This window comes from Anser cygnoides, chromosome 1 (genome assembly GCF_040182565.1).
Source record: "Anser cygnoides isolate HZ-2024a breed goose chromosome 1, Taihu_goose_T2T_genome, whole genome shotgun sequence".
Taxonomy (NCBI): Eukaryota; Metazoa; Chordata; class Aves; order Anseriformes; family Anatidae; genus Anser; species Anser cygnoides.
In genome coordinates this window covers 30,226,288-30,239,933 of record NC_089873.1, presented here as the reverse complement: position 1 = coordinate 30,239,933, position 13,646 = coordinate 30,226,288, and the positions used below count along the sequence as shown (strand labels likewise).

General features: G+C 37.5%; 1 protein-coding gene and 1 non-coding gene across 12 annotated transcripts in view; both read right to left on the bottom strand.

Moving 5' to 3' along the window:
- The window catches only part of IMMP2L (inner mitochondrial membrane peptidase subunit 2), a 465,930-nt gene that overhangs the window by 321,097 nt on the left and 131,187 nt on the right, over nucleotides 1–13,646 (bottom strand). The window lies entirely within an intron of this gene.
- On the bottom strand, nucleotides 11,529–11,602 carry TRNAI-AAU (transfer RNA isoleucine (anticodon AAU)). The gene has a single exon. It is a non-coding gene; the product is annotated as a tRNA-Ile (tRNA).

Sequence of the window (13,646 nt, the reverse complement as noted above, 5' to 3'; positions counted from 1 at the left end):
AAAAAGAATTATTTATGAACTACACCTGACAAAAAAATCCATTAAAATATGTTTTTACTATAAATGTTTGTTCTGAATAATACCAGTTCAATTTAATATATTCTACATTAAAGGAAGGTGATCACTTCACCAGAATCAAAGAACATCTCAAATAATATAAGCTTATAAAAAAAAAGTTACTCAGAGAAGAGGTAATTCAGCTTCAGAATGCTTAGTTTCAACATCTGATATCCAACCATCTAAATATGAAATTTGAAACTACATATGGAGTCCATCAACTAATGCATGGTTTTCTGTTTATTTTGTAGATAGAAAAATATATATTTTACTTAATACAGACCAATTTATTCCCTTGTTATTTATAAAAGTTATTTATAATATCAATAAACAGGTCTAAAGAAATTGCAGAGAGGCAACTAAAGCAAGCGAAAACTCCAAAACTACTTACTGAAAGTTATTCTTGTATGATGAATATGTAATTATTGTATTAGTTTAGAGCAAGACAACGGTGCACAGAATTTCAAAGTACTAAACTGATAAAAACATTTCCTCACAAATTTAGCATAGCACCAGAAAAAACAATCCGCATCTATTCCATCAACAAACAAGTCTGCTCTTGATTCTATCTGACAATATTAAAAAAAAAAAAAAAACAACATAGTTTGGATATAGCAGGAACATGTTGTTGACACTTTCTGTCCCTGGATGTTCAAATAGAATAACGAAGTAAAATCAATAATAAACTGTTCTTTGTTCAAGAGCCCAAGCTGTAGAAAATATGGCTAGAAAAAGGAGAGGACAAAAGGAAGTCATACCACCGTTCAATTTAATTTTAAAGGACTTGTTAAAAACAAAATAATAATCCAAATAATCTACCAGCATCTGAAGTTTTTTTTTTTCTTAAAACAACAATCAAACAAAAACTTTTTTCAGGTGATACTTATTTCAGATATGTAAGCAAACCAGACATTCTTAAAGTTTATGTCTCCGTAGCTTCTCCTCTTCATGAAATAAATAAATGTCCAAAAGCACAATTTTTTCAGTGTTCTGTCATTTCTCTAGTTTAATAAAGAATTTTTTAAAATCCAATATTCTCTTATACTTCAATTACCCAGCAGAAAGCAGAAAATATTTATGCACATCCTTTTTACATTCAATACATATAATAGTCAAAGTTGTTCATGAAAATAAATGTATTCTTCATAAGAGAAATGAGATCTGCTAAGGATGTATCTGTAAGGTGTATTTTCTAAATGCTGAGAAACACTAGAATTGTGACTATTGTGAAAATAAAACAGAAATGTTTTTCTTCAACAACTTACAACAATTTTACAAAACACGGTATCTATATACTCAACTACTATTTTTTTTAGTTCTTACTTTAAAATACATATTTAAAAGAGATACAAATATTAAAAAAAAAAAAAAAACGAATTATGTTTTTAAGTTATTTGCACAATGCCCACGCAATGCATGCTGAAGAGATTAGTTTGTTGCTAAAGGTCAAATACAGGTAACTGAAACAACTATGAACACCAAAATTTATCATGGGTTTCCCTGGACTGAAGAGCAGCTTCTGACCGTAAACTAGCTCTTTTTACAGTAAGCATGTCATTTTTCTTGCTTACCTAAACTGGGAAAGTATATTGGAAGTTGTTTAAAACCTCCTGTCTCAGATATCTATTCCAGGACGGGATAAATTGACCTTTGGGTGAGTCCTTCCCCCTTATAAAGCAAACCTGGATGATTTTCTGAGATTACTTCAGCTACTAATATATATTCAACTGGCTAAGACTAGGTATGTCTGAATTATTTGGCTACTAATTAAACGCACTGACGAGCTGCTGTTATATGAATGGTATTTTTGTTACAATGCAAAAACAAGCACCAGGGTCCCACGCAGACCCGGAGGCCCTGCTATCTCATTCCCTCTATGGGGGTTTGGCTGCCCTTGCCCACAGCCAGCTCTGAGGCGGCGCAGCCATGTCACCGTGGGTCCTGCAGATGGGGGAAACCTTGAGGGGTCCCCCCTCATCCGCACAGGGACCCCGTGCAGCTGGGCCTGGGCCTGGCCTTGTGCCTCGCAGGTCTGTCCCTGCCTGGGCTTCCCACCAGGGCCTCAGACCCACCTAACAGCTACTGACCACCCCGGGCCCTTTGGACTGCTCAAGTGGCCAAGTAGTCTCCTGTGATTGTCAACACAATACTAATTGCTATTAATGGGATTCCTCACATGCTTACATTTATGCATATGTTAAGAATTTTACTGGATAAGCACCCTCTGAGCAAGGTTCAAGCAAGGTTTGAGGCCAGAGCGCAACCTACAACTCATTAAGCAAACCACAAGATTGATTTTGTTCTTTTATAAGTTTATCTGTTTTCCTCCTTTAATCATTTCACTGTCAAGAATTTTATGTAAACCTGCCATTGTACTTCAGTGATTTGTTCTGTCTCCACTAAATCCATATGAATCACCCAATTACCCAACTTCCTACTATTCGTCAAAGCAGTCCCAACTAATTTACAGCTTTTGCGCAAGCAGTTTGTGCCTCTGGAAGCTTTACATGTCATGAGGCAGAGGTTGTCCTTATCAGCCTCCCTGAGATTATCTACAAACTGAGGGCTATTTGTGTCACCAGCACACCACAGGTTAACATTGACAACCACCACTAACACTCTCCTGATGAATCGTCCTGATGGATCATTTGGGACCTCCTTGAGAGAGCCAAGGGCAAGCTGACAGATAAAAATCTGCAGCAATTGATCTCCAGCAGAATCCTGAAAATCAGAGACATACATCTCGCTTGTCTCTTCAGATACACAGACTACATTTGTCCTAGAGTGCACTGCAAAAGAAAATATCCATGAAGGGCTGGTGGATTCACTCAAAACTTAAAGAACCATGAACAGCTATATTTTATCTTTGAAAACAGTGGCATGTAACCAGCTGTTTCAACCCACCAGTATGAACCCGAACTACTCTAACTGAAGGTTGCAACATATTGGAGGTTTGACCTTCGGAAACTGAGTATTTCAAGTTAGTAAGGGATTATTCACGCCACCTACTTTATATACTTCACTTGCATACATATCCCAGGCTTCCTAGATGGCCATTAGAGCACAGCTGCTTCTGTTTTGAAGTAGCACAATCACATTCATTATCAAGACATATCTATCGGACCCTTATACAGGTGTGGAGGCAGAACAGGAAAAGCTACCTGTGAATGCAATGGCATGTCTGTATTGCCCCGAAGACAGTAATGTCAAAGCAGAAGCTGACAAACTTGCAGCATTATCTCCATACAAGCAGCATGGCGAGGTAGAAGACATATGTTTCATTAAGGGGTACTCAGCAAAAATTAGGTTTCAGAAATTGCAATGCTAGAGAATGTTCCCAATAAGATGTTGCCTTGTACTAAATTACTACCATGTGCCTCAATTGCATAATTTAGACATTAAAAATGAGACTGGTGATTCTATCAAAAACAGAAATACTGCAGGGAAAAAAAAAAAAAAAAGTTATGCCTGCCTATGTACTTGCAATTTTCCTAAGTAACCCAGGCCATTTTTCATCTTGTTTCATAGCAACTGTAGTAGTCTAACAAGCAACCACTGTTCTGTGGATTTAAAACATCTTCTCTAGTAACTGTTGAGGCTGTTAAAAATACTAATAACACCCACTCAGTAGACAAAACTCGACCTACTTGTAAAGCCCAGAAAGGAATTCTCACACGTTCTTCAAAACTGAAAGTGATAATAGCGTAGACAAGAAAGAAGGTTCCTTTCTGCCTTTAAATGTATACATGGCTTTAAATTCAAAGACATGCTAACAAGATAAACCCCTATACAAATACATATTTGCAGAAACTCTCACTTGACGTGTCCCACAAACGATGCCATCATCATTGTGACAGGTCTGTCACTTGCCAAGGTAGCCTCCAAAGGCCTGACAGATGAAGCACGTTCAGCACTGTGGTCTGTATCATCTGATGAGCAATGCTCATTGCATTAGGAAGGTTGGTTAGTGGATTAAGAAGGTTGGTTACTACAACAGTGAGAAGCCTTCATAACATTGATTTCTCAGTGGCAAGTGTCCAGGACTGACTGCTTTGTTACCACGCTTAGGAAATTAGATGGATTATGAGGTTTCTATTATTGTGGCCCCAGTGTGGATATTAAGCAATTTCAAAAATCTAAGCTTAAATTTGTACCATAGTAAAGAATGCAGATCACTATATAAAGAGCATGGTTTATACAACATAAACATGTCTAAAATGTAACATAATACACTACATTACAATAGAAGAATATATTTATGGCAGGAAATAAATATGTGAATGCTATTAATGTCAACATAGGCCTATTCACTAACAGATATTCAGTGTGAGATACCAACAAAATTATTGCTACTATTGCCATATTTCTTAAGTCAGCTGCATTGAAAAGAAAAATCCTTCCATTAAAATAACATTATTGCTTAAGGGATCACAGGTCTCCACCTTTCATATTCTTAAAAAAATTATTAGAATACTGAATTTCCGTAATAAAATATATCAACACAATATGAAGCTTTCATCTATCAAGTTACTATTTCTCAACCCCATGTAGGAGACTTGGAAAAAAATAAGAAAACTAAAATGATGGGGAAAGCACAGAGGATTTTGAAAAGATGTTTACACCTAATTAGTATAAAATGGCCAGAGAACTATATAGCAGAAAGCAAGGTTAGCCAGTCAGCATGCAAGTAAAGCTCAACAACATATGGAAAGTATAATTCTGAAGAAATCACTCAAAAATCTTCATAATTAAGTTTTGCATTTACTGAGTTTGCTTGATTTGTACTCTACATCTTACTTGTACAGTTAAAAAGTGTACATTTGTAGAATATTTCAGTAAACCTACAGTTCCATAAATACAACATTACATAGCCCAAAAAAAAAAAAAAGAGAGAGAGGAGAGAGAGAAAAAAAAACACTCAGCCAGACATCTATCTCCTTGCAATGTGTTGTTTTGGGGGTAACTGTTAATTAATCTTTTAAAGAAATTTGTGTTCAAGGAGTTTATGGCAAAAAGTGAAATTGAAGATACCACTTTTTATTGGGGAACAGGGTTAAATACTGTATACTTGGTATACAGTCTGCACATACATTCTCTAAAGCAAGGGAGGAGATAGAAGTATGAATTGCATTCTAGAACAGTGACAGGAAAAGATGAACAGATATGCAGAAACACAAAGATAAAGACATTAGATAGGAGAATATTGGTTCTTCACAGGACAATATTTACATTATATTAATTTCATGTGACGGAGGTTAAAAAAAAAACCTGTCAGAATAATCTTGTTCTATTATGGAAGAAGAAATGTTAGAGCAAATGAAGCACAATTGCTTAAGTTACTTGATCTGCTCAAAAGAGGTTTCACACTTAGCGAAAATTCTTGCAAGACAACATCCAGGTAATTTGAGGGAAAAATATCATAGTCTCACAGTGAAGGTATGATAAGCATCAATTGAAGAATTTTAGGAGTTTTGCTGAGAATACATTAAAACATGTTATGGTTTGATTCATAAAGCAATCTCCTTTCCTCGCTCATTAAATAGGTAAATCTGAAAAGAAATGACTCCAGTTCTTCATTCTTTTCTGATAATAAGGCATTTAGCTGTTTCAAGGTACTTTCCAAGAGAGACATATGATAACAGAGAGCAATAACCACAAGAGAACCCCATATCACAGTAGGAGAAATGAGCAAGCTACTGTGCTTTTTTTAGCCTTATGAAATTTAAATAAAATATAGTAACGTGAACCTATCTGAGAAAAGATGGCAAGCTTCTCAGATCAATTGACTCAAATGCTTATTAAAATTAAGTCAGTCTTAGTCAGCTGTCACTGTCTATATTGTACAGCTGAAGAAACTGAAGCAAAATAGTTGTCTCTACAGCTTCGTAATGACATTATGGGAGAAAGGAAAACCAACACTCCGAATGTACTGGCCTCCAGCCCTACTCCTCCAGAACCATCCACCCATCCCTTCTAACCACACAGAAGAGTCAAAAACCTTTACTCTATATTCAAATACATTCAAAAAATATCCACCTAGGAAAATAAGTGTGATAACTTCTGTGTATTTATTACCCATGATATCCAGTGCAAGGTAAGTAACTGTCACTGCCTTCAGTGAGCAATGTAAGAACCATGGATTCCAAGGAGAAAATAAGAGCATATGTTGTTCAGTACAATTTCTGATTTCTTTTTTAAATACAGAAATAGTCATAACTACACGCAAAAATCTAGCAAGGCAGTAGCACTAATAAAATTAAAAGAATGTTTCTAATGCATAATTGAAACACACTTAAAAAAAAAACACCCACACCTTTTGTACCGCAGGTATGTAACACAGCAATCCCTTTTTAAAAGTTCAGTTGGTTTTTTTAAACTATCCTGTGTCCTTTTTCACAATAATAGAAAGATTTTTTCTTTATGTAACGTATTTACCTAATTAATAATGTGTACTGTGGAGCATTTTATGAGCCTATGAACAATCCACTACACACTTCCTCTGAAAGCCTCTACCTTGGTTTCTCTATTTTCCATTGAAGTCTAACATCACACTGAGAGCAAAATGGATGGCTGCTTGCCAATTACACTAAAGCACCCTGACTGGAACCCATCATTACTTGAAGTCCACTTTTCACGAAGGAATAATTCAATCATATTTTGCAGAGCTATGAATCAATTCAAATATGCAATAAGAACAGTTTTAAAACGCATTTTCCTTCAATTAGGAAGAAAGAAACTTTATTTACAACCTTCCTTACACTACCACTGAAGTAATAGACCTGTACGAACTCAGTTGGGATTAAAAAAAATATTCCCACTAGTTTCCTTTCATGCTTCAGACAAGAAGATACAACCTTTAGTAAGAGAGCCATAAATACAGAAAAGTTATTGGTATTCTGTTCAAAAAAATATTTTTTCTTCTGATATAATGATGATAAAGCAGAGCTTGGGCCTCGACCCCTGCTCTTCTCACTCTGCAGTGACTGTGAACACTTTCTTCCACTCACATAGCTTATAAAGCTATCTACTGATGACTCAAAAACCCACCTGTCACAATAACTTATCTCCTATGCCCAGCTAATCTCTCTTCTTAGGCCTGCCTCTGCCACCTTAAACAGATGGTTCTCCCATCTTCACTTTCAAATCCCTTCTGCTCCTTCTTCTATCACTATCACTACTATTAGTCTCCTAATCTTTGAGGACCATGTGCTATATTTTTGCCTTTTCTTTCTTCTCTGTTATCCCACCATCAGTTATCCAAAATCTCTCTCTAGTATCTATCATTTCATCTCCATGTCTCAGCAAGCATTGCCTTTCTGCTGCTCATCATTTCTCTTCTGTTATTAGGGCCTTGTTCTGGTCCTGAGCTATTCTCCTGCCAATCCGTTCTGTCTCAGTGGCAATTTTTGTGCAACGTTGCTGTTAAACCACATGGTTTTGAATCCCTCTGGTGAGTCCTTCTTTGCTACCACTTGAAAACTTGAATTTATTGCTACCCTAAAATTTTCTAGAACACCATGTTCAGCCTATTTTGCTGTGCCCAGTCCCCACCCCATACCTCCAATCCACCACAGGTTAGCCACACAACCTTCAAACCCCTTTTTGTTAGGCTTCTCCATCAGAGGCCTGTTCCTTTTTACCTCCAAGTTGCTCTGTTGTTAATATCTCCTTTCAGCCTACGTACCAAGCAGCCAGCTGATTCATTCTGACAAGTATATGCACGTACGCCCAAGTCTACTTATTCATAGCCATGTGCAACCTGACACAGCTGGTGAGGTGGCTTATATCAGAAATGCAACCTGAGCTATACAAAGTGCAATATGGCAGAAGAAAGAAAAATGATATATACTGCTTATTAGCTCATTTATAGTACATTCATATGGTTTGTAGTGATGAGAGTATTTGCCCATTCTTACACCCATGTTCACATATGATGCATGACAGAACTTCACTTCCCCTAAACTATTAAAATACTATAATATAAATTGTTTGCATCTGATACGTAATGCCTGAAACCACTGGGTAATGTGGGAAAAGTCCCATTTCATGGCACTAGCTACCACACTGCCTGTACTCATCTCCCCTGTCTATCAATTGGATTTATATTAATGGCTTTCTTGGTTATTTTTTCTTAACTGCTATTCTGCAGCGAAGAGACTTGGTTTTGTGAATTAAAAGCCCACATTTGCATCTCTCCAACATCACATCACATACCTGAACAGATTTACTGGTGGGTTTGAGACAGAGAGAAACCATTTATTGTTAGCTTTCTAAATGACCCCACATATATCAAAAATCAGCACATTCACCAATGAGTGATATTGCTATTCTGTTATTTTAGTATTTTACATAAGACTTAAATATTATACTATTATTCACTATCCTTCTACGTATTGCTGTTTTGGCAGATGAGAAACAGATCAAATGCAAAGACACTCCAAATCTGAATATACCAGGTATCAAACATGCACAACCTCCTATTTATATATCAAGATTTAAAGATTGCTGTCTTGTGGGAATTGTTCAGTTTTAGTTGTGGCAGTGACATAAACCAATCTAAGCAAAGTATAACCCCGACTGTTCAGCGGAATTGGCTGTGTGCAGAAATGGTAGATCAGAACTATCAAACTTTAGCAGATGTCGCTCGACCCATTACACAACCTGCAAAAGGTAGCCCGGGTAAAGGCAGAGATTACATTATCACACTGCCTGCACCACAGACTTCCCAGCCACAGAGTTAAGGAGTTTCATTTTGCTTTTGAGAAAAAAAGGGAAAAGGGTACACTGAAGTGGAAAGCAAACTTACAACAAAGCCAAAGAAATAAGTGTAAAAATTATAAATGAAATTTTAAAGATGTTTCCTGCAACTAATAAAGACATGCTGCTAAATTTCAAAGTGGTCTACTTCTAAATGTGAAATATGAGTATGAGATGACCTGACCATGGAAAATGCCCTTAACCAATCTATGAAATGGCTTTTCTCTCCAGATCATGAGGAAATATGTGCCAAAAGAGCAGTGTATCATGGAGGTGAATAAGAAAAGATTGGGACAAAGAGTGAAAAAAAAAACTAGAAAATGGACTAGTACTTTCTCTTACCATAAACCTTGCTGAATATGCTTTAGGGAAATAAACACGGCTACAACACAAGAGAACAAGGACAGGTGCCTGCTGTTCAGTGATCATTCAGCTGAGCAATAACTCAGTGCCTTTAAGAAGCTATGAGTTTAACGTACAGCTGAAGTACATCAGCAAGGAGAGAAATCCAATCTCCTCAGAGATTATTTATGACAGAGTGCACCTGACTGAGGCCCAATTTGTTTGTGGAATTGCAGTCATTCTATTTCAACTAAACAACAAATGAATCTGCCTTTCACAGGATTGGTTCAGGGCATAAAAGAAAACAAGGGAGAGAGCAGATACAACACTTCATTTACACGCCAATCTACAGGCTCACTTACAGAAATGATTGATAAAGCAGCTGCTTAGAAGCTGAGAACTATGTGAAGTGGCGAAACAGAAGGGCTCTGAATCACATCTAAAACTTCCATTTGTAGAACGAGCATTTCTTATTATGGATTATTAATATACACTCATTGGCTTAAAGATCATATTTCATCTCATTTACTGTTTCCCAATTTATTTTACGTGGTTAAATTGCAAGTTTCATCAAACTAAGAAAACTAGCATCATTCTTGTTTTATATACAAGGAAAACACACTCTAGGATTAAACATTAAGAAGGGAAAAAAAGCCAGGGTGCTGTGTGGGCTGGCAGCTCCCCACAGGCAGCAGTGGCAGGGACTCCCCAGAGGTCCTCAGGGCAGAGCCGTACAACCAGGGCTCATCCCACCATCGCCAGCTGGGAGAGGGGCAGCTGGGGGAACAGCTGGGGGCAGCCCCAGTCCCTGGCATCAGGCACCTCCATGAGGTGTTTTTCTAATTAATTTGATTTAAATTTTATTATATATGCTATTTGAAGGCACTCTACTTGAAAAAAAACACTTCACTTTTCATATTGGAATTCCTGTAAAAACACTAAAATCACATAACATCAGCTAAGAAGAAAATACAAATACTTTATCACGTAGTGTGATTATACTGAAAATTAACTCTAAATATATTAACTGAAATTTAATAATGGAAAATGAATTTTGGTTGGCAATAACAATGTTGGGTTAATTTCCGTTCCTTTTCATATCATCCTTACCATCTACTCCAAAGCTTTTCATGCTTTTCATTTCTCCATGCCAAAGATCGTGTGAGCGTTTCTCCAGTCACTAAAAATGACCCCACACCAAACAGTGAGTCAGAATGTTCAGAGATAATCTGTACAACATTGGCAAACGGGCAGTACTGCAGTCCTGAAACTAGGGTTAGGAAACCCTGAAAACTTTCAGAAATGGTAACTAATGGCTCCATGAAGACCCCAGAGGTCTACAGAAAAAGGGTAGAAAAATAGTCAGTGTTCAACAATTAAAGGCAAAGCTATAACTCTCCATGTACTTAAAATGAATTATCAAATCCCAGGTCATACAAATTACCAAAAAATGGAAAAGAAGCAATGCACATGAGATCTTCTGCTCGAAAGTATTGAAAAATACTTCTTAAATGAAAAAAAATACTAAAAATACAATTCAATATATATATTTCCAAGCAGAAGAGGCAGCAGTTATGGCAAGCATTCAAATAGAAGAGAAGCAAAAGGTCAAAAACAGAGTACTAGACAATTTAGAGATCTGTATTTGAAATTGGATAAATTAGCACCTAGTGAAGAACAGAATGATTTACAAAAAATATATACAAGATGCCTGGTAATCAGGCTCTGCTTGTCCAAATGCTGAACATGAAAACTGAGCAAAAAAAAAAAATCTCAATTTTTTTTTTCTTAAAGAACCTCCAAACTTTAAAAGACATTCAGTGATAACTGAACCTTGGCAAAAAAGAAGGGAGTCTTTTGTGCTAACAATACAACAATGAAAGTGGAAAGCTGTATGGAGAGATAGTTAAATGAAGCCAAAGAAGAGACAGAACTCTCAAGATTGACCAGAAGATGAGAAATGTCTTATCTGCTTGTACCCATGTTGTTAGTATTGCGATACTTATCAAACTACCTGCTTTATAAGAAATGCAAATAAAATCAGAGACTCATAGAATATCCCAACTTGGAAGGGACCTGCAAGCATCATCGAAGTCCAACTCCTGGCTCCACACAAGACCCCCCAGAAATCAGACCCTATGTCTGTGTCACCCAAACCCCCCTCGAACTCCAGCAAGCTCAGTAACATGACCACTCCCCAGGAACCTGTCCCAGTGCCCGACCACTCCGCTCTCAGTGAATAACCTTTTCCTAATATCCAGCCTGAACCTCCCGTCACAGACTTCTCCTTCTGAAGGTTCCCTGGTGTCCTCCTGCCTTGTTCTCCAGAGAGGAGAGATGAGCACTTCTCTCTCCTCAAAATTATATGCGGCTGGCCCGTACGGGGATCGAACCCGCGACCTTGGCGTTATTAGCACCACGCTCTAACCAACTGAGCTAACCGGCCCTGCTGCTTCCTGTCTCCTCTTCCTCTGTTACTCGTGTATATCTCCTATTGACATTTTAAGTATCACAAGTGTTTGGGTTACTTGGGAGAAACTATTAAATGCTCTACTTGGGGAATAATGTACTTCGTAGAGAAGCGTTTGTCTTTTATATACCTGTAAGACATCACATGATCCTTTGCATTACAGTATCAAAAAAACACTCATGAAAATTATGCAAATTATGCAAACATTCACTGAAAGTATATATAAGATTTGAAGATGCAAAACATTTTAAAATAATCTTTTAAGGGCAAGAGACAGGTTAAACATTTCTAGATCTGAATACAAATGAACTTCAGAGGTATTTGATAAACATATCCCTACCTGGATCAAACGTTTCCAGGGACAGAACTTCTATTAAGACGGAAAAAATACTGTTTCTAGTCACAGTGTTTCTATTTCAAATAATCAAAAGTTGTATTTCTATCCAAAGTTTGCAGATCAATATTACTGACACTGGCTATACATACAGACTATGTTCTCTGGCTATACATACAGACTGGGGGCCAAGAGGCTGAAGAGCAGCCCCGCAGAGAGGGCTCTGGGGGTTGTGGTTGACAGCTAGCTGAATATGAGCCAGCATTGCGCTCCAGCAGCCAAAAGGGCCAACCACACCCCGGGGTGCATCAAGCACGGCATTGCTAGATGGTTGAGGGAAGTGTTTGTACCGCTCTGCTCTGCGCTGGTGAGGCCTCACCACGAGTACTATGTGAGTTTTGCACACCACAGTACAAAAAAAAAAAAAAAAAAGACATAAAACTACTAGAGTTTCCAAAGGAGGGCTACAAAGATAGTGAAGGCTCTAGAGGGGAAGACGTATGAGGAGCAGCTGAGGTCCCTTGGTTTGCTCAGCCCAGAGCAGAGGAGGCTGAGGGGAGGCCTCATGGCGGCCTGCAGCTCCCTCACGAGGGGAGCGGAGGGGCAGGCGCTGAGCTCTGCTCTCTGGGGACGGCACTGAGCCTGCTGGAGTTCAAGAAGTGTTTGGACAATGTTCTCAGACACAGAGTCTGATTTTGGAGTGGTCCTGTGCTGACCCAGAAGTTGGACTTGATGATCCTTGTGAGTCCCCTTCCAATCTGGGATATTCTGTGATTCTGTGACACCACAAAACTTAAAACAGTGCAAGTAACAACAGAGCAACTGATGTCAGAAAAGGTGAGGATACAAAGAACCCAACTATCAATTTAAGTAACAGTATGAAAGATGGTTTGACTTAATACTTCCTTGTTCCTCCAATAATGTAAAATCCTTTGACTGTGTGATTATGAAATACTGTGAGAAGTGATGTGTGAAATGGGATTTCCTAGACATATCATAGACTGATAGGCAATATATGTTAGCCGTAGGGAAAATATCAATAGATGTGACAGGACAGTTTAAACTGAGCAATGTATTTGCCAAAGATGTGTACAGTTGCCTTTGGTTTAAATATACATGTCTACTTAATAATATGAGACTCACTGGAGGACTTTTGGTCAAGGAATGAAAATCAGAGTTGTCATATAATCAGATTATAGAATATAATTGACATGAGCACAGGAGAAATGAAACTTTACTAAATAAGAACTAAAAATAAAATAAAAACATTAGCAATTAATGATGACCATTGCCCCTATATAATGCATTTACTGAACTATCAAACGAACATTAAAAAGAGTTGATAAATTCAGAATATTTTGGATATGTCATAAATACTAAGGAAAGATGTAAGTTTGGATGCTGCATGCTGTTCCGAGCAGGAGGTTGGATGATACTATATATTCTTTAAATGTTTCTGTATAAAGGTTTGCGAAGCTCACTAGCTGTGAGCTCACATTGGGAAACTATTAGTTTGCTTTGAAGCTGACTGTTCTTCTGAGTAACTTCTGATTTTGAAGATGGGTTTTAAAAGCTCATTGATAGGGTGGAGGCTTTCAGAATCAAGATCCCTATAGATATCTCAGCACATAAGGAGAATGGTTATTTCTGAATATTATTGTAATCTTACTTTACAAAATATACTCT